Source organism: Gossypium hirsutum, chromosome A08, assembly GCF_007990345.1.
Source record: "Gossypium hirsutum isolate 1008001.06 chromosome A08, Gossypium_hirsutum_v2.1, whole genome shotgun sequence".
Taxonomy (NCBI): domain Eukaryota; kingdom Viridiplantae; phylum Streptophyta; class Magnoliopsida; order Malvales; family Malvaceae; genus Gossypium; species Gossypium hirsutum.
The window spans coordinates 12,782,844-12,803,078 of NC_053431.1; the positions used below are offsets into that span (position 1 = coordinate 12,782,844).

Below are 20,235 nucleotides of genomic sequence, written 5' to 3' on the forward strand. Positions count from 1 at the left end.
TGTTCAAATTTTCTAACATTTATTCGGCAGACTCCTTTATTGTAATCTTCTATTCGGGGTAGATTATTCCTCTTGACACAAACTTTCTAGATATATGAGGAAAAGTCATTGGCTCCCATTTGACCTCTCCCGCACTTAAACGCACTCTTCTCATTTCCTGTTTCTTCTCTTGCTTTTTTTTTCTTTTACCTTGCATCTGGCTTGAATCTTAAGCCAAAATGGTCTCGTTTATCTTTCAACATCGGTGCCTCGACCTTCCTTGGAGATATCTTTCGAGTCTTCTTCCCGACAAGGCTCCCTTTCCAATTGTTAATCGCAGACCCATCTTTGTAGTATTGGATATTTTGGGCATTGGGATCCTATTCCCTTCGACAATGAATGTTGTGTTGATAAATTCCAGTAATTGAAAGGAGCATTCTATCGCTTCGTCGTCCGCCCTTATGTATAGTGCGTCGCTGGTAACGGATGCAATAATGCATTCCTCTGCGTTTATCATTACCAGTCTACCCTCAATTACCGATTTTAAATTTTGGTGTAATGACGATGGCACTACTCCCGCTGAGTGAATCTAAGGCCTCCCCAACAAGCAATTGTAAGAGGGCTTAATGTCCATCACAAAGAAGTCCACCTTGTACGTGTTTGGGCCGATCAGAAGGGGTATTTCGATTATTCCAATTACTCTCCTTTCGGTGCCATCAAATGTCCTTACTATGTTTTGACATGTCTTCATGTGAGAGCTATCTACGGACAACTTGTTCTGTGTAGATAAGGGTAAGACATTTAGGGCCGATCCATTATCAATTAATACCCCTGGCAGTGTATACCCCTTGGAGTGGGTGGTGATTTGTAGAGCTTTAGTTGATCTCATACCCCCTGACGGTATCTCATTGTCATTAAAGAAAATGAAATTGTCGGCACTTATGTTGTTGACAAGACGATCTAGCTTGTTCACGGAGATATCATCAACGACATAGGTTTCGTTTAACACTTTCATCAGTGCGGTACAATATGTTTCTGAACTCAAGAGTAAAGCCAGTATCGATATGTGAGCCTGCTGTTTGTGTAGTTATTCTACGATGTTATACTCGCTGTGCTTAAGGAATTTCAAGAATTCCTTAGCTTCTTTCTCATTTACCGGCTCATTAATAAGTGATTCAATTTTAGCCGTCTTTTCTTTTTCTTGTTCCACCGCTAATGCCTTTTCTTTTATGGATTTTTCTCTTGAACTTGCTGGATCGTAGTGTTTCCCACTACGCGTGTAGAAGCCTACATCTTTGCCCTCTTCTGAAGCACTAACCAGGTTTTCCTCCTTTGGGATTGTCACGTTGCAGTCATAGTTCCAAGGAACCCTTTTGCTATTCTTGTAGGGAAAGGATACAGGTTTTTCGATTATCATTCTCGGTACCTTCGTATTCCTGCTTCATTGTTCTTTAGTCACGAAATGATTACTACCGGGTAATTAACTTTTTGGACCCTTTCTGTTGATCCCTCCTCCAAGGCATAAACCTCTCCTTCTTCTGATCATTTAATCTCTTCATAAAATTCATCTCTTTATTGTCCATTAGATTTTGCACTGTGGATCTGAACTTGGAGCATTCTTGAATGTTATGACCCTCATTGGCACGGAACTCATAGTATTTTCCTACTCTTTTGGGCCTTTCCTTTGAATCTTATGTGATTAAACCTCCATTTACCATTTGTTCCCAAACCTATCTCAGTGGACTTTTTACTTCAACTATGTCAACTTTGATTCTTTTGCCCCCACTCTCGATTATCATGTTTAGCCCTTTATTAGAATGATTGGGTAACAGATTTCCTACTATGTTAGGTCTTGATGGGTCATCGAACTTTATGATCCCCATCTTAATGAATCTTTCGATCAACTTTTTAAACGCAGTGCAGTTCTCGATCGAGTGCCTTGCTATCTCCGCATGGTATTTACATTGGGCATTTGCGTCATACCATTTTAGGAACGGGGGTTGTATGGGTTTTAGATAGAATAGGGATACCACATGTGCATTGAATAGATTCTGGTATAGCTCCCCAAACGTCATTGGGATGGGCAAAAACTGGAGCCTTTCCATATTTGGCCTTGCATTGGATTCTTGCTTTGAAGGGCCCTGATGGCTAGTGGTTACTGTCCTTGGTTGACCTACCGTGATTGGTTTAAAATAGCCTTTTTTTTATATATACTTGCATTATTTACTCCGTGCTCCTTCTTTCTTGGGGCTGGTCTTTTGGCGCTTTCCTCTGCTTCTATATTCCCGCATCTTATTGCATTTTTTATCATTTCTCCAAACATCACTATGTTTGAAAAGCTTTTAGTAGTACTTCTCAACATGTGGTTGATGAATGGAGCCTTCAAAGTATTGGTAAAAAGCATAGTCGTTTCCTTCTCTAGAAGAGGTGGCTGGGCTTGTGTTACTACCCCTCTCCACTTCTGGGCATACTGCCTAAAGCTCTCACTTGACCTTTTTCTATATTTTGTAGTATGATTCTATCGGGCGCTATGTTTGCCACATGGACATATTGCTTCATGAAAGCCTATGCCAAATCCTTCCACGAATTCATTTGGGCACGGCTTAACTGGTTGTACCATTTTTCTGCAGACTCGATCAGATTGTCTTGAAATCAGTGAATTAATAGTTGATCATTATTGATGTATCCTGTCATCCTACGACAGAACATCGTAGTGTGAGCTGCAGGCAGCTAGTCCCATTGTATTTCTCAAACTCCAGAGTTTTGAACTTTGGTGGGAGTACTAGGTCTAGGACTAAGCTCAAGTCCTTGGCGTCAACCCCGCAATGGTAGTCAGCATTTTTCATTACCTTGAACTTCTCTTCTAGCCATTTGCACTGGTCCTCAAGTTATTCTGGCAGATCTACTTTTGTCTTTTCCATTTCTGCCACATCATTAAGATCAGGGACGATGAGGTTAGTTGGATTATCCCCCGGATTAGAACCTAAGCCTATTGGAAAGTTCATCTGTGCTGAGACACCAGCCTGATATTGGGATCTGACGGTAACAGGTACCCTTTGTGGGTACAAATCTGGTTACGTTTGGGCGTTTGTCGGGGCGAAGCCTGGAGGATAAGCGAGGTCTTCATGATCATCTCCAGAACTGACCATAGGGTTCTTCCCTTTATCATGCCCTACAGCCAATAACTGCTTTAATTGGCTTATCAAACATCTTTGAGATTCTAACATATGATCCCTCATATCTTGTTGAATGTTGGCTAGTTGTTCTTACATCTATGCCTGCAGTTGATCTTGCATATTTCTTTGCAACTGTTCTAATCTTTCCATTATTTGAACCATTATTTTCGTCTTGCGGTGGGTACGGTAGTGATATTTAGTTGGTGGATTTTCGTTGGTTTCCAGGGTAACTGTCATAATTTTAATTAATTAGGGTCTTTTCATGAAACTTAATACATATGATGAAATGTCATACAGATGAATGAATGCAAAGAAAAGTGTTGATTCTGATTCAATTTCATTAGAATAACTCTGCTAGAAAATAAATTTCGTTACAAAAAATAGATTACATATGCGACTTCGCCCTAATACCCAAAGCCTTAACTTTCCTAAGAAGCCAAGCTAACTCTCGACACCGATCTGATTTCGACTCATATTTTACACTTAGTACATCAGCCTAAACTGCCAAGTTTTGCAGATGGTCAGACACCTCTCGCACTTGAGCCACAGCCTCGCCCATGATATAATCTCTATCTCTGATCTGATCTTGAGAGCGGTGGAGCTGTTTTTTCCAATGTTCATTGTTTGCCTCAAGAAGTTCAACTCGAACTTCACCATTTCGCAGTACGGTCTCAAGATTTTCTATCCTTCCTTTCAACTTCTTAATCTTGTTTAGGCTAGCCTTTAATTCGATTACAGAATTGCGACTACGATGCTGATGTAGTGACTTTTCTAACTCTACTACCCGAGCTCCTAGCCTCTCTTTTTATTTTGGCTTTCCAATAGACTCTTTTTGAGAGTATCCTCTTGTACTCGAGCATCTTGAAACTTCTTCTCCAATTGATCAGCTCTAGTCTTTTCTTCCTTGATTTCTTGCCACCATTGCTCTAATGTTTTACCCAAACCAACAGTTCTTATTGACATACGCAGCTTCTTGTAATCCGGCTTCAAAATATCCAAATATTCTTCGGCCTTGTTTTTGCCTTTTCTTAATTTCTCGGCCTCTAGCTTGTGGATGTCGACGTCTAGTCCTAGCCGTATCTTTTCCTTCTCTAACTGCTCTATTTTCTTTTCTAATTCCCAACTCCTTTTCTCAAAATCTTGCTTGATGATCTCTAATTCAGACGGGATTACTTGTAAGTGCTTCTCTATTGGGCGAGCGCTTTCTTGACTTGGAATTGAGATGTTCTTGATTCTTGTACCCCACCACCAATCATACTCAAGGGTCGTCATCGGACCTGCGACGAATCCTTTTATTTTACGGGTTTGGTTCCAAGCGTTCAATATTTCATGAACCTTCTTTCTATAATTATCTCCCTTGTAAGTGAACTCGCATTGAGCCAACACTTGTGTCGCTAGTATGAACTGCTTTGATCGATGCTGCCTTAACACGAGAAGTGGAACATATCTAACGGCTCCCCATATCCCAAGTAGGAGAACCCAATCAAAATCTCCATAGCGATACAAGATCTCATCAGGGATCATCCATGGAGTCTTCCATTCGACATCTTCGACTTGTAGATTCTGGAGAATCGCCATCCATTTCTTTTCTGAAATGTCGTCTCGCCTCAGTGTAGCCACTACTTCCTTCAACGGGGAGTAGTTCTAGGTAAAAACTCGATAAGAAACTTTTTCTACCTTCCAAAAATGGCTATGGAACCATGTTAACAACAGCTGTGCACACCCTATAAATTTGCCCTCTCCCTCTTTCCGGCACGCGTTTAAAGACCTAAAAGTTTCAGCTAAAATCGTAGGGACGAGTGTGACCCATTTGTCAAGTCGATCAAATAGGTCTGAGACTACTTCATCTACGTGCCCTAATGCCTTGGGGAAGATGACCAAACCGTAGATGCTTAAAGCGAAAACGTCAACCCTTTTCTTCATATCCGGATGTGCTAGAATTAAATCTCTCAATTTCTTCCAAGGGATGCACTTACTATCTCTTTTTTGCTTGATCTAGGATACAACCCACAGTTCACTCATCCCTGTAATGCTCATTAATTTCTTCAAAAAGGCTGGGACATTAGCGGCTCGCGAATATGCTTTGTCGACTTGAATCTTCGAGCAACGAAGTAAGGCCATGTACTCTTCCACAGTGGGTACCAAATCGACTCTCTCAAAAGTGAAGCAATTGTAGGCGGGATTCTAAAATTGGATGAGGGCTCAGAACAAATGTTTGTCCACCTTTAAATCGAGTAGATAGAGCAAGTCGCCGTAATTACAGTGAAATAGCTGCTTGATCTCGTCGTCCCATTGGTCTCATATCTCTTTTAATTCTTGCAGGTTATTTTGAGTCGTACTGATGCGGGTGAAATCCCACAACTCTAATACGTATCCCTCGGTCAGACTATCACCTTTTCTTGCTGCGTCCTCTCGGACCATATTCAGACGGCCCCATTATCCTCCACTCTATCAAGAAACCTCTTTTCCATGCTAAGCTCTCTATTTAGTAACCAAAAATGAATCAACATCTTTTTATGATGGAATGCCATGCAATAACAGCAAAACACAACAAGTTAGTATTATGTACAAAAAATAGAACTCAAAGCAAACAGGTAATAATCAAAAACGTATTCGGGTAACCACTAGGGTTTGGCGTGGTTATACCTAGGGTAGGCTCTTAGGGCTCATTACATGTGGTTTGGTTCTAAAGTAAAGGTACCTGAACCAGCAGATTCCTCGATCCTCACCCATTATAAGCTCATACGGACCGAGTTTAGTTTAGGGGAATACATTTCCCTACGGCTATACGGAGATGAAAATCTCACGAAGACGTAGGTTCGGATCTATTCCGAAAGCAATCCACTATCCTATACGGAGGTGAAGACCTCACGAAGGAATAGTTTCTCACTCCCACTTAAAAGGGTAAAATCAACCAACTTATGAGATGTAATATGCAAAGATACATCAAAAGATTTAAACTACTAAAGCAAGCATATTATGATAAAAACCACGAAAGTGATGGATAAAATGCAATGGAGCAATCGCGAATTTAAAATAGATTTTCAATTTCAACAAAAAGATAAAAATTAATCAATTTATGGCTTGACTCTCAAATTTCCCCAATAGAGTCGCTAAGCTGTGGAAACCTTATATTTTGAAAAGAGGTTGTCAACTTTTATTTAAAAATGAAAATGGAGTCGCCACTGATTTTTTGAGGTGTGATCGGATCATCTAATAATTTGATCATTTTAATAAAATATTTCGATTTACTAAAACAACAGTTTTGGTTTACGAAATTTGAGAAAACGGGTTCAGGAGTCGGTTACGTGCGAGGAAGGATTAGCACCCTCGTTACGCCCAAAATTGGTACCAAATTTAATTAATTAATGTCTTAATGTCGAGAGTTAAAATTTGAAAATATTTTAAAATACAATCCCTTTTTATTAACGTATGTTTTTTTCAAAAAAAAACTTGAATTAAATTGAAACGAACATCAAAGGCTCACTCGTCCCAAGATAACGAAATGCCACATTCCATAAGTTAGGATGCGACATTCGAACATTCGAGAACCAATTTGCCTTTAAATTTTTCGAAACTTCATGTATTTTTAAATCTAAAAAGATATTTGACTATTTAGGTTTAACAACAAAATCGAAACCCCGTAAGTTAGGGTACGATTTCTTGAATTCTCACAACACGAAATGTTGCCATATATTGAAAATTTTTTATTTTTGAATAATAACAAGTATAGCATTTAACGATGCGCGTTTATTTTGTTTGGAACAAAACCAATTGGTCAATATTAGACAAATACGTTGGAGTTTAATACACGATGTGATTTAAACTAAATAAACAAAAGGTAACATAGAGCATGGAATAATAATACACGAATTAGATGCAATGTTAACGAATGTCCACAATACAAAGATGTTAATAAATAATTTCTAGAACATGTAATGGCAATATTCACACAATGTATATTATTTTAATACCAATATTAACAAACGAAGAATATGCAACAAAATATTATATAAAACAATTTGAAGTCAATTGTAATAGGCCCATTTCGCCTAGGCCCATTAAGATCCACAAAAAAAATTAAAAACAAAATCACAAAATAAAAATCCAATAAATGTCCATAGTCCATTTATACTTACAACCCAAGTAAATCCCTTAAGCCCGATAACAGATCTAACCCAATTAACCCCAAATAGCCCAACACCTAATGGCCCAAAACTCAAACCCCAACCAGATTTTTGGAACCCTAGCCACCAAGCTCAAGTGCGCAGCAGTCTCGCATGAAACCAGTACCGAAGCATTCGAGCCTCCTCCACGCCCACGAACGGCCCCTCCTTCCGTACGACCATAGCCACAATGGAACCTGCGAGAAGAAATAACAGAAACTATAACAAAAGCCAGCAAATGACAGCAAGAAAATAGAATTTTATTTTTTTCTTTTTATTTATGCTGTAAATCGACTATAAAAAGCCATTGATTTCATCCCTATTTTTTTCACTCCCACTGTACGCATACTCTATGCATACACATACAATATACATATATCAAATCTAGAAAATTTCAAAAAAAAAAATTCTGGAAAGGTGATCTTTGTTCTTTTAATTTTTCTGTTATTTCTATCAATTTTCCTGCAAGTATTTTTCATCATTTGGTTTTCTGAAACAAAGAGAATAAAAAGGCAAGTCTTACCTTACAAATCAGCCATGGATCTCTGCCCTCTTCGCTGAAAATCGAAGTTGGAAGGGTCCAAAGGCATCATCGATTGTCGCTGGAGTGCCATCGATCACCTGATGAAGTGGTGTACTCAGTGGCTGCTGGAATATGCCCAAACAATTTGATTTTTAGGGCTGAGAAGTTTGGTGAAGTGGGGGCTGTGTTTAGAAAATAGATTTAGGAAATGGAAGCTTAAATGACCTGCTAAAGAAACGATACCGTGTCAAAAAGGGGGGGGGGGCGGAAGGTTTTGCGCCTAAAATGGTTTATTTAGGTAGCAGGCCCTTCCCCTTTTCATCGTGTTATGATTCGCTCCCCCTGCACCTGATTTGTTTTATTTTCTTTTTAATTTTTTCCTAAAATTTGTATGGCTTTGCATTTTAACCCACGTGTCAATGCAATGCTTCAGGATCCGGGATAATTTCAATTGTGGTCCCTGTGAATTCATGCATGTTATATATGAGTCATATTTTATTATTAGTAGTTTATTTATTTTGTAAATTTTTTTTATGCTACTTTGATTTCAATTAAATAATTTGTTTAGATTCATTTTGTTTTTGCTTAACATGTATATTATTTGGGAATGTTTGTATTAATTGTATCATTTATATTATTGGTTGATTTATTTGTTGTAATATGGGTAATTGTATTTCCACGTGTTGCATACGATTTTGTGTAACGTTTTGTGCATTATTCTATATATACCTTATAATAAAACTGGCTCTGTGAATATTATTAATATTAAAATATTATATACATTTAACTTTTTTTAATTTATTCACATATTTATGATTCTATATGTATTTGTTATTTAAAATCACATGTTTTATACAATATTCAAATTCAAACAAAATATTGGTATATATATATATTATTTTATGTACATTGCTAAATACTAGTATTTTATATATAATTTCTTTTAGATCAATTCACATATTTTATTATATATCTTTATTATTTAAAAATATCCTACATAGTTTATGCATTCTTTAAGTTATCATTAAGCATATGTTTAGCACTTATATTTAATTTGCATACATTATTAAAGCAATATTATTTTATACATATAATTTTTAGTAAATTTGTATATAATTGCAGTTTTTTTATTAATTATATATATAATTTATGCTAGTTTTAGGTTAATTTATAATTCATATTTTTATTCCATATTATTTCATATTCAATTATTTTAAAAATGCCTTCACATGTATATAATCCATATTAAATTATTTTTACTATGGTACGTGTTATTATTTCATATAACTTTATGTAAATATTTTCTATGCATGTATCCTCTTTTAAAGTTATTTATGTGTATAATATATTTCTTTTAAGAACCCTATTTTAAATCATATAATTTATTTATTGTATACACTCTCATCTTATCCTTATGTATTATATTTTTTTATATATTTTGTTACCTATATAACTTATATATTAACTTCGTTTCTTTCATACCTTATTAATTTCATTTTTTTAAATAATTATACCCAATTTACTTGTATATACATGTTTCATAAATTTATTTGTATATTATTTTATATCATGTATTGTGATTCCTTCATATTTAATACATTATTTAAGTTATCATGTGAATTATCAATTTTTAAATGAGTTTGTGTTTTAAGTATTTCACATATAATTTGATTTGAACTTTGTATTTTATAATTACTATTTCAATAAACATGTATCCTAAGTTTTTATACAAATTTGTCAACTTATATTCGTATTATATGATTACTAATTCATCGTTATGTTGAAAATGTCTTACGTTGATTTTTAATTCCATTTTGTTTCATATATATATATATATATATATATCTTTTGTTTTGTGCATCATTTTATTTTGTGTCATGTTAATTATAGTGTATATTATTTTTGTATTAATTATTCACTATCCATGCCTAAAGAATGTTGGGTTACATCATACTTAAAATAATTGTATATAATTTTTAGATGTATTAAGTGAGGTTTATTGTACTTTGTGTATATTATTCCATGTTCATTAACCCTTTTATATATATATATGTTTTGTTACAATACATTAGGTATTTCATCTATTCTAAAACAAATAAACGTATTTTTGAGCAAATTTCTCAATTTTTCTGCCATTCAAAAATTCTGAAATAAGGCAATATCTAATATTTGGGGAATTCGAAAAATCGTGCTCAATCGTACTGGGTATGACTTTTTCGGTGAACTAAATATCTGGATAACCCTTTATAATTTAGCGTACCAGTTTTCAAAAGTCAAAATTCAATCGTATTCTTAAAGGTATAAAAGATCATATTCAATCGTGCTGGGTATGATACCGCATATCTTTAAAACGAAAGAAATTTGACTGCTAATTTGAGCTATTCAAACATTTAAAACAATTATACTTCGGAAAATCTTTTCTTTTAAAACTTTTGATATAAGGACAGCATCAAATTAATTTGGTACCAATTTTTAGGCGTAATGAGGGTGCTAACCCTTCCTCATGCGTAACCGACTCCCGAACCCATTTTTAATTTTTTGTGAACCAGAATTGTTTTAAAATGTTTTATTAGGTGATCCAATCACACCTAAACAAAAGGTTGGTGGCGACTCCACGTTTTGTTTTTAAAAGTCAATCCCATTGTTTTCAAAAATGAAAAAGGGTTTGACAGCTTGCCAACTCCACTAGGGATTGAACGAAGAGAGTCAGGCCATAAAATTGATTATTTGCTGTCGTTTGTCAAAGAATTGAAAATTTGTTTTGAAGATCATGATTATTTTAATTGCATTTGTTTGTATAATTGTTGTGGTTCGAGTCTTGTAGAATAATATGGTATTGCATTGCATGACCGCTGTGGTTATACCTGTTAAGTGGGAGTAAGAAACTATGCTTTCGTGAGGTTTTCACCTCCGTACGGGCTAGTGGATTGCTTCCGGGATACATCCGTACCTATGATTTCGTGAGATTTTCATCTCCACATGGTCATAGTGAAATGTATTCCCCTGAACCGAACTCGATTCATATGAGCCTATAATGGGTGAGAATTGAGGAATCTATTGGTTCAGGTACCCTTTCTCTAGAACTGAACCACATATAGTGAACCTTGAGAATCCACCTTACATAGAACCTTGCCCAAATTTAGTGGTCACCTGAATAGGTACTTTATTGGATATTTATTTCACTTGTACTAACGTGTTTTGTTTTTGTTTTGTTTATAATTGCATTGCATTACATTATCATAGAAAGGAGGTGTTGATTCATATTTGATTGCTAAATAGAGTAGCTTGTCATAAGAAAACGAATTTCCTAATGAAGTGGATTATAATACGGTTGTCTAAATTGACGGAAGAAGGTTGACAGTTCGTGGAGAAAAACAAGTCCTTACCTAAAGATTCAAGCTGATAAAGATTGTTCGAGAGCTGTCGAATCTCGATTTTCTTAATGATCAACGTCATGAGGATAATGAGTCGTAGCTTGGATAAAGGAAAGAAGAGCTAGTTGAGGCATTTATTAAAGGCTTGCGAGATTTGGATTTCACGAAGAAAAGGGATCGGTGTCTTCGCCTGGAATATGAAAACAATGCCGTATATGTAATCTGTTTTATGTAAAGGGATTTGTTTTCTAGAAAAGTTGTTCTAATAGAATTAAATTGAAAATCAACATCTCTCTTTCTTTTGCATTCATCCCATGCATTTGCATTGCATTGTATCATTTCATCATTTACATTAAATTTTCATAAAAGGGGTTCCTAATTAGTTGAAATCATTTTAGTTAAACTGGGAACCAACAAAAATTTACCAATCAAGCGTCATTACGGTACCCATGCTAAGACAAAAGATATGGGCCAAAGATTGGAAAAACTTGAACAACTTCAAAGAGAGATGCAAGACCAGTTACAAATACAGATGCAAGAGCAAGTAGCGAAGATTAGGCAAGATATGAGAGATTTGATGCTAGAGTCTCAAAGGAATATGTTGAACCAGTTGTCTCAATTGCTGACAAATGGGCTTGAAGAAAGGAAAAGTTCCATGATCAATACTGGGAGGGACAATAAGGAGCCTCTCTACCCTCTAGGTTTCACCCTGACAAATGTTCAGACAGGTCCGCAAGGTGTATCCATTATCAGAACTCAACAATATAAGGCTGGTAACTCGGCACCGGTAGATTATCCGATAGGTTCAGGTTCCAATCCGGGGGGAAACCCCACTAATCTTGAAGTTCCTGATTTAGATAAAATGGAAAAAACAGAGAGGGAATTGCCAAAACAACTTGAGGATCGGTATAGGTGGTTGGAGGAAAAATTAAAGGCAATGGAGAATGTTGACTTCTGCTGTGGGATTGATGCTAAGGATCTGAGTTTGGTTCCCGATCTAGTACTCCCGCCAAAATTTAAAACTCCAGAGTTTGAAAAGTACAATGGGACTAGTTGTCCTGAAGCTCACATCACAATGTTCTGTCGAAGAATGGCAGGATATGTTAATAACGATCAATTGTTAATCCATTGCTTCCAAGACAGTCTGATCGGGTCAGCAGCTAAATGGTACAATCAATTGAGTCGCGTTAAAATCCATTCGTGGAAGGACTTAGCACAGGCTTTTATGAAGCAGTATAGCCATGTAACAGACATGGCACCTGACCGAATTACCCAGCAAAATATGGAAAAGAAGCCAAATGAGTGCTTCAGACAATATGCCCAAAGATGGAGAGAGGTAGCAACACAAGTCCAACCGCCTCTTCTGGAAAAAGAGACCACGATGCTTTTTGTCAATACTCTGGAAGCCCCGTTCATTGACTATATGTTGGGAAGTGCTACTTTAAGCTTTTCAGATATAGTAATGTCCGGTGAGATGATTGAAGATGCGATAAGAAATGGGAAAATAGATATGGGAGAAGGTGCCAAAAGGTCAACTCCGAGAAACAAGGAAAATGAAGTGAACATCGCGAGCATGCCTTCCAAATTGGTCAACATAGGCCAGCCGAGGGTTATAACCACTAATTATCAAAGAGAATTTGAATGACATATCCAAGGAAAGGTCCAGGGAGTAAAAGTTTCCAAACCCTTATGAACTTGGGGGTGTTTTAAGCAATGGGACTGTGGAAGAAATCCTTGTATTTTTAGAGCTAATCTAGAGTAATGTTCAAAACGCGCTTGTTGCTTTTAGCCTAGGGGCAATAAGAATCTTTTTGTGAAATAGGCTTGTGTCCAAAAATTTTTATTTCAATAAAATGTATTCTTTTTAAATAAATATTCTTTCATTCTTTATATATTCTTTTGTTCTTTGGACTATTTTCTTTGTAAATATGCTTTCATTCTTCATTGATGATCATACCATACAAATAATTATCCTCAGAATCATTTATTCTTTGGAATTTGCCTTTTGTACCTACAATAGGTCCCCAGATATCAATGACATGAGCAACACTGTAACTGACTCCCTTTTGGGATGAGATAGGTGTTTAATCGGATCCTAGGACTTTAAAGATGACAAAGATTGTGACTTATTTCCTGATTTGTTAGGGACGGTAGAACAAGATAAAAAAACAGATCCTACTTTACGAAGGGTCAATGGATATTGTGAACACGAGGTAAAGATTGAAACCTGAATCACCACAGGGACAAAATAAATTGTCTTTGAGTTACTTCAAGAAATTCAAAGATGTTTTCACATGATCATGTCGAGATATATTTGAGATATTAAGATCTGTGGATGATACAAAATGCCTACACAGTGTCAGAAGGACACATGTTAAAGGTTTCATGGTAGCCAGGCTAATCATGAGGTTTGGGTATTGTTGATCCACCATGGAAGAGGATTGCATTGGTTAAAGCCACATTCATTTCTTCACAGATTTTCTCTATATGGGACAAGGATGTTATCAGGCCATTCTCGTCTAATATACATCGATTCATCTTGGCAATCATTGATTACTTCACGAAGGGGGTAAAGGTCACTTCATATGTCAATATTACAAGACTGATAGTCATCAAACCTCAAAAAAAAAGAGAAAAAGAAAAAAAAAGGGATGTGACAAGTAATGACAGAAAGGATTACTTTCAAATACAACTGCGCAATGTCAAAAGTTTGCAGCCTGTTCAAAGATCAGACAATATATCACAGTACAGCAAAGGCATTCAAAAAGAAAAAAAAGTACAAAAATAGAAAAAAAAAGGAAAAACAAACAACAGTACAAGGGTCATAGTGAAAAATGACTGAGTTTTGTAAGGATTGGCATAAAGAAGTTATCATTTACCCTCTATATTTGTCAAACTTGGGCCTAGACTTTCACCGGGGCAACATATTGATTTATAGGACTGAAACAGTTCTTGAAATCGAGATTCCTTTTCTTTAAGTCTTGGCATAATTAAAGTTGGATGAATCAGAATGGGTCAAATCCTAATCAGTCAAATTTTAAAGATATTTGTCACAGTCAGATGATGCAGGTTTATCCTCGAGAATTACATGAGGAGAGTTTGATATTGAAGAAGATCCTTCCTATACAAAAGGATTTCAAAGGAAGAAATATGCCAAACTAAGAGGGACCTTATGTAAAGAAGGCCTGTTTTTGATCGAAAGGATTTGCCCAGTTCGGGGAATTCAAAATGCAGTCAAAGGGTGTTCTATGGAAGAGGCCAAGGTGAAAACCCGCAAATGGCGCCTTGAGACCTTAAAAAAATTAAAATAAAAAAGAGAAATAAAAAGAAAAAAATCAAAAAAATAAAGAAAGAATCAATCAAAGAAATTGAAAAAGAAAGAAAAAGGAGAGGCCAAAGTGAAAACCCGCAAAGGGCGCTTTGAGACTAAAGGGGATTTGAGCTGAAAACCCGAAAAGGGCGGCTCAGATTTGGATTAAAATGGGGCATACAATAGTCTTGCTAGGCCTGAATTAACAATGAAAGAAGAATGTTACGTCTTGGGGCATTGACAAAGTACTCTAGATCCCATAAACACAGAGTGAGCTCAGAATGGTCCTGAAGAAGTTAGTACAGAGAAGTTCAAGCTGCGATATCTGGGGCACCTAGCTTTCCATTTTTACCCATTTTTTGTTATCTTTGATTACCTTGTTCTTTTCAGGTCACGTCCTAAAAGATTTCTTTCTTAGTTGCATTTGCTTGTTTGTTTCAAGCTATGTTCTAAATTAATTCCTTTCTTGTCCATGGTTATGATCTTTTTCAAGCATTTTGCATTGAAATAACGAATTTTGGACTAATAATACTTTCATAAAGGAAGTTTTGCGTATTACTTTGGGGAGTTTCTAAATAATACAGGAGCCTGAAATATGATTATTGTTTAAAACTCACCAAGCTTAAGGTTGGAAATATTTAAGCCCAAATTGAGATTATCTCCTTGGATTTTCTGTCAAAGATATTAATTGGTGTTATAATCCTGGCAAAGAATGAGCAATGGGATTGTTCTTGAAGAAAGAAAATGATATTCTGTATTCATGCAGATATCAGACATATACGTCTGTTCATCAGATCAAATTGATTGAAAATCCTATACCTCTGAGTTGTCACAGGATGGATAGAGGAAATCAAATGTCTATTCCCCTGAGGTTGCAGTGGGAAGTTCAAACTTTATGTCCCAGGAATTACAATGTAAGGGACTCTGAAATTACAGCGGTTTGCTGAGCAAAATGTGATAGTTTCTTTAGGTTTTCTGTCAAGAATACCAGTCGATCAAGATGGTAGCATAATAAATCAGTGATAGTACCCTGGTGAACAACAAGCGATGATCTTTTAAAAAGATCATTCTTATTTTTTGCACTTATAACACATCTAGTTAGGAGCATTTGATTTATTTTTGATCATAGCATCCTAATTATTTGACATAAGTATCGCATCTAGTTAGGTGCATTTGACTCATTTCAATGATAGCATCCTAATTATTTAACATCAGCATAATACATCTAGTTAGGAGCATTTGATTCATTTTGATCATAACATCCTAATTATTTGGCATAAAAATGATACATGAAACCGAGTCTACAGGATAGGTCCAAGAGGACGGTGTAGTAACATCAGTGAACTCAGATCTTATATCCCTGAAGTTGTAGCGGAATAGATCAAAGATTGCAAACCTTATCCCCCTGAAGTTGCAGTGGAGCAGGTTGAAATGTCAGTTGCAGTAAAGCAGATCATAACAAGTCTTATCTTCCTGAGGTTGCAGTGGAGTAGACTGAAGATTAAAGATCTTATCTCCCTAAACAGTAGCGGAGCAGATCGAGGATGGCGAATCTTATCTCCATGTATCGACAATGGAGCAGTTGCAGTTGAGCAGATTGAAGATGGTTAATCTTATCTCCATGTATCGGTAATGGAGCAGATTTTACCACCAAGCCTTATCTCTCTGACATAGCAAGAGAGCAGGTTGAAGAATGAGTCTTATCCTCCTGAGGTAGTAAGGAAGTAGACTAAGAATTGAAGATTTTCTCTCTCTAAAGTTGCAGCAGAGTAGATCTTCGTAGATGATGAATCTTATCTCCATGTATTAGTAATGGAGCAGATTTAAGCCCTAAGAGCAGGTTGAAGATTGAAGTCTTATCTTCTTGAGGTAGCAAGGAAGCAGACTGAAGATTGAAGGTTGGAAGAGACGAATCTTATATCCATGTACCGGAAATGGAGCAGATTTAAGCCTCAAAGCCTCATCTCTCTGAGGTAGCAAGAGAGCAGGTTGAAAAATGAGTCTTATCTTCCAGAAATAGCAAGGAAGCAGACTGAGAATTAAATATTTTATCTCCCTAAACAATAGCGGAGCAGATTGAAGATGGTGAATCTTATCTCCATATATCGACAATGGAGCAGATTTTACCACCAAGCCTTATCTCTCTGACGTAGCAAGAGAGCAGGTTGAAGAATGAGTTTTACCTTCCTGAGGTAGCAAGGAAACAGACTAAGAATTGAAGATTTTATCTCCCTGAAGTTGCAACGGAGTATATCTTCGTAGATGATGAATCTTATCTCCATGTATTGGCGATGGAACAGATTTTTACCACTAACCTTATCTTTCTGATGTAGCAATAGAGCAGGTCGGCAATTGTAGTCTTATCTTCCTGAGATAGCAAGGAAGTAAACTGAAGATTGAAGATCTATTTCCCTAAAGCAGTTGTAGAGCAGATTGAAGATGGCAAATCTTATCTTCATGTATTAGCAATGAAGCAGTTTTGAGTCACCAGTCCTATTTCCCTAAAGTTATAGTCAAGATTCAGTAAAACTGGGAAAAATTGGCACTATTTGAAGTCTTTGCTCTATTTTCGTTACACGACAATGAGCAAAGAGGGGCAGCTGTAATAGGCCCATTTCGCCCGGGCCCGTTAAGATCCAAAAAAAAATTAAAAAACAAAAATCACAAAATAAAAATCCAATAAATGTCCATAGTCCATTTATACTTACAACCCAAGTAAATCCCTTAAGCCCGATAACAGATCTAACCCAATTAACCCCAAAAAGCCCAACACCTAATGGCCCAAAACTCAAACCCCAACCAGATTTTTCAAGTGCGTAGCAGTCTCGCATGAAACCAGTACCGAAGCATTCGAGCCTCCTCCATGCCCACGAACGGCCCCTCCTTTCGTACGACCATCGCCACAATGGAACCTGCGAGAAGAAATAACATAAACAATAACAAAAGCCAGCAAATGACAGCAAGAAAATAGAATTTTATTTTTTCTTTTTATTTATGCTGTAAATCGGCTATAAAAAGCCATTGATTTCATCCCTATTTTTTTCACTCCCACTGTACGCATACTCTACGCATACACATACAATATACATATATCAAATCTAGAAAATTTCAAAAAAAAATTCAGGAAAAGTGATCTTTATTCTTTTAATTTTTCTGTTATTTCTATCAATTTTCCTGCAAGTATTTTTCATCATTTGGTTTTCTGAAACAAAGAGAATAAAAAGGCAAGTCTTACCTTACAAATCAGCCATGGATCTCTGCCCTCTTGCTGAAAATCGAAGTTGGAAGGGTCCAAAGGCATCATCGATTGTCGCTGGAGTGCCATCGATCACCTGATGAAGTGGTGTACTCGGTGGCTGCTGGAATATGCCCAAACAATTTGATTTTTAGGGCTGAGAAGTTTGGTGAAGTGGGGGCTGTGTTTAGAAAATAGATTTAGGAAATGGAAGCTTAAATGACCTGCTAAAGAAACGATACCGTGTCAAAAAGGGGGGGGGGCGGAAGGTTTTGCGCCTAAAATGGTTTATTTAGGTAGCAGGCCCTTCCCCTTTTCATCGTGTTATGATTCGCTCCCCTCTGCACCTGATTTGTTTTATTTTCTTTTTAATTTTTTCCTAAAATTTGTATGGCTTTGCATTTTAACCCACGTGTCAATGCAATGCTTCAGGATCAGGGATAATTTCAATTTTGGTCCCTGTGAATTTATGCATGTTATATATGAGTCATATTTTATTATTAGTAGTTTATTTATTTTGTAAATTTTTTTTATGCTACTTTGATTTCAATTAAATAATTTGTTTAGATTCATTTTGTTTTTGCTTAACATGTATATTATTTGGGAATGTTTGTATTAATTGTATCATTTATATTATTGGTTGATTTATTTGTTGTAATTTGGGTAATTGTATTTCCATGTGTTGCATACGATTTTGTGTAACGTTTTGTGCATTATTCTATATATACCTTATAATAAAACTGGCTCTGTGAATATTATTAATATTAAAATATTATATACATTTAACTTTTTTAATTTATTCACATATTTATGATTCTATATGTATTTGTTATTTAAAATCACATGTTTTATACAATATTCAAATTCAAACAAAATATTGGTATATATATATTATTTTATGTACATTGCTAAATACTAGTATTTTATATATAATTTCTTTTAGATCAATTCACATATTTTATTATATATCTTTATTATTTAAAAATATCCTACATAGTTTATGCATTCTTTAAGTTATCATTAAGCATATGTTTAGCACTTATATTTAATTTGCATACATTATTAAAGCAATATTATTTTTATACATATAATTTTTAGTAAATTTGTATATAATTGCAGTTTTTTTATTAATTATATATATAATTTATGCTAGTTTTAGGTTAATTTTATAATTCATATTTTTTATTCCATATTATTTTCATATTCAATTATTTTAAAAATGCCTTCACATGTATATAATCCATATTAAATTATTTTTACTATGGTACGTGTTATTATTTTCATATAACTTTATGTAAATATTTTTCTATGCATGTATCCTCTTTTAAAGTTATTTATGTGTATAATATATTTCTTTTAAGAACCCTATTTTAAATCATATAATTTATTTATTGTATACACTCTCATCTTATCCTTATGTATTATATTTTTTTTATATATTTTGTTACCTATATAACTTATATATTAACTTCGTTTCTTTCATACCTTATTAATTTCATTTTTTTTAAATAATTATACCCAATTTTACTTGTATATACATGTTTCATAAATTTATTTTGTATATTATTTTATATCATGTATTGTGATTCCTTCATATTTAATACATTATTTAAGTTATCATGTGAATTATCAATTTTTAAATGAGTTTGTGTTTTAAGTATTTCACATATAATTTGATTTGAACTTTGTATTTTATAATAACTATTTCAATAAACATGTATCCTAAGTTTTTATGCAAATTTGTCAACTTATATACATATTATATGATTACTAATTCATCGTTATGTTGAAAATGTCTTAAGTGAGGTTTATTGTACTTTGTGTATATTATTCCATGTTCATTAACCCTTTTATATATATATATATGTTTTGTTACAATACATTAGGTATTTCATCTATTCTAAAACAAATAAACGTATTTTTGAGCAAATTTCTCAATTTTTCTGCCATTCAAAAATTCTGAAATAAGGCAATATCTAATATTTGGGGAATTCGGAAAATCGTGCTCAATCGTACTGGGTATGACTTTTTCGGTGAACTAAATATTTGGATAACCCTTTATAATTTAGTGTACCAGTTTTCAAAAGTCAAAATTCAATTGTATTCTTAAAGGTATAAAAGATCATATACAATCGTGCTGGGTATGATACCGCATATCTTTAAAACGAGAGAATTTTGACCGCTAATTTGAGCTATTCAAACATTTAAAACAATCATACTTCGGAAAATCTTTTCTTTTAAAACTTTTGATATAAGGACAGCATCAAATTAATTTGGTACCAATTTTTAGGCGTAATGAGGGTGCTAACCCTTCCTCATGCGTAACTGACTCCCGAACCCATTTTTAATTTTTTGTGAACCAGAATTGTTTTAAAATGTTTTATTAGGTGATCCAATCACACCTAAACAAAAGGTTGGTGGCGACTCCACGTTTTGTTTTTAAAAGTCGATCCCATTGTTTTCAAAAATGAA

The 20,235-nt window shown here is 35.0% G+C and overlaps 2 long non-coding RNA genes across 2 annotated transcripts; both read right to left on the reverse strand.

The window, feature by feature from the left end:
* Nucleotides 1-7,149: 7,149 nt before the first annotated feature.
* Nucleotides 7,150-8,497, reverse strand: LOC107949124 (uncharacterized). The gene is made up of 2 exons (XR_001697634.2): nt 7,845-8,497; nt 7,150-7,518 (listed from the first exon to the last, which is right to left on the reverse strand). It is a non-coding gene; the product is annotated as an uncharacterized lncRNA (long non-coding RNA).
* An 8,692-nt stretch (nt 8,498-17,189) lies between these two features.
* On the reverse strand, nt 17,190-18,415 carry LOC107949130 (uncharacterized). Its single transcript, XR_005900167.1, has 2 exons — nt 17,764-18,415; nt 17,190-17,440 (listed from the first exon to the last, which is right to left on the reverse strand). It is a non-coding gene; the product is annotated as an uncharacterized lncRNA (long non-coding RNA).
* Nucleotides 18,416-20,235: the final 1,820 nt, after the last annotated feature.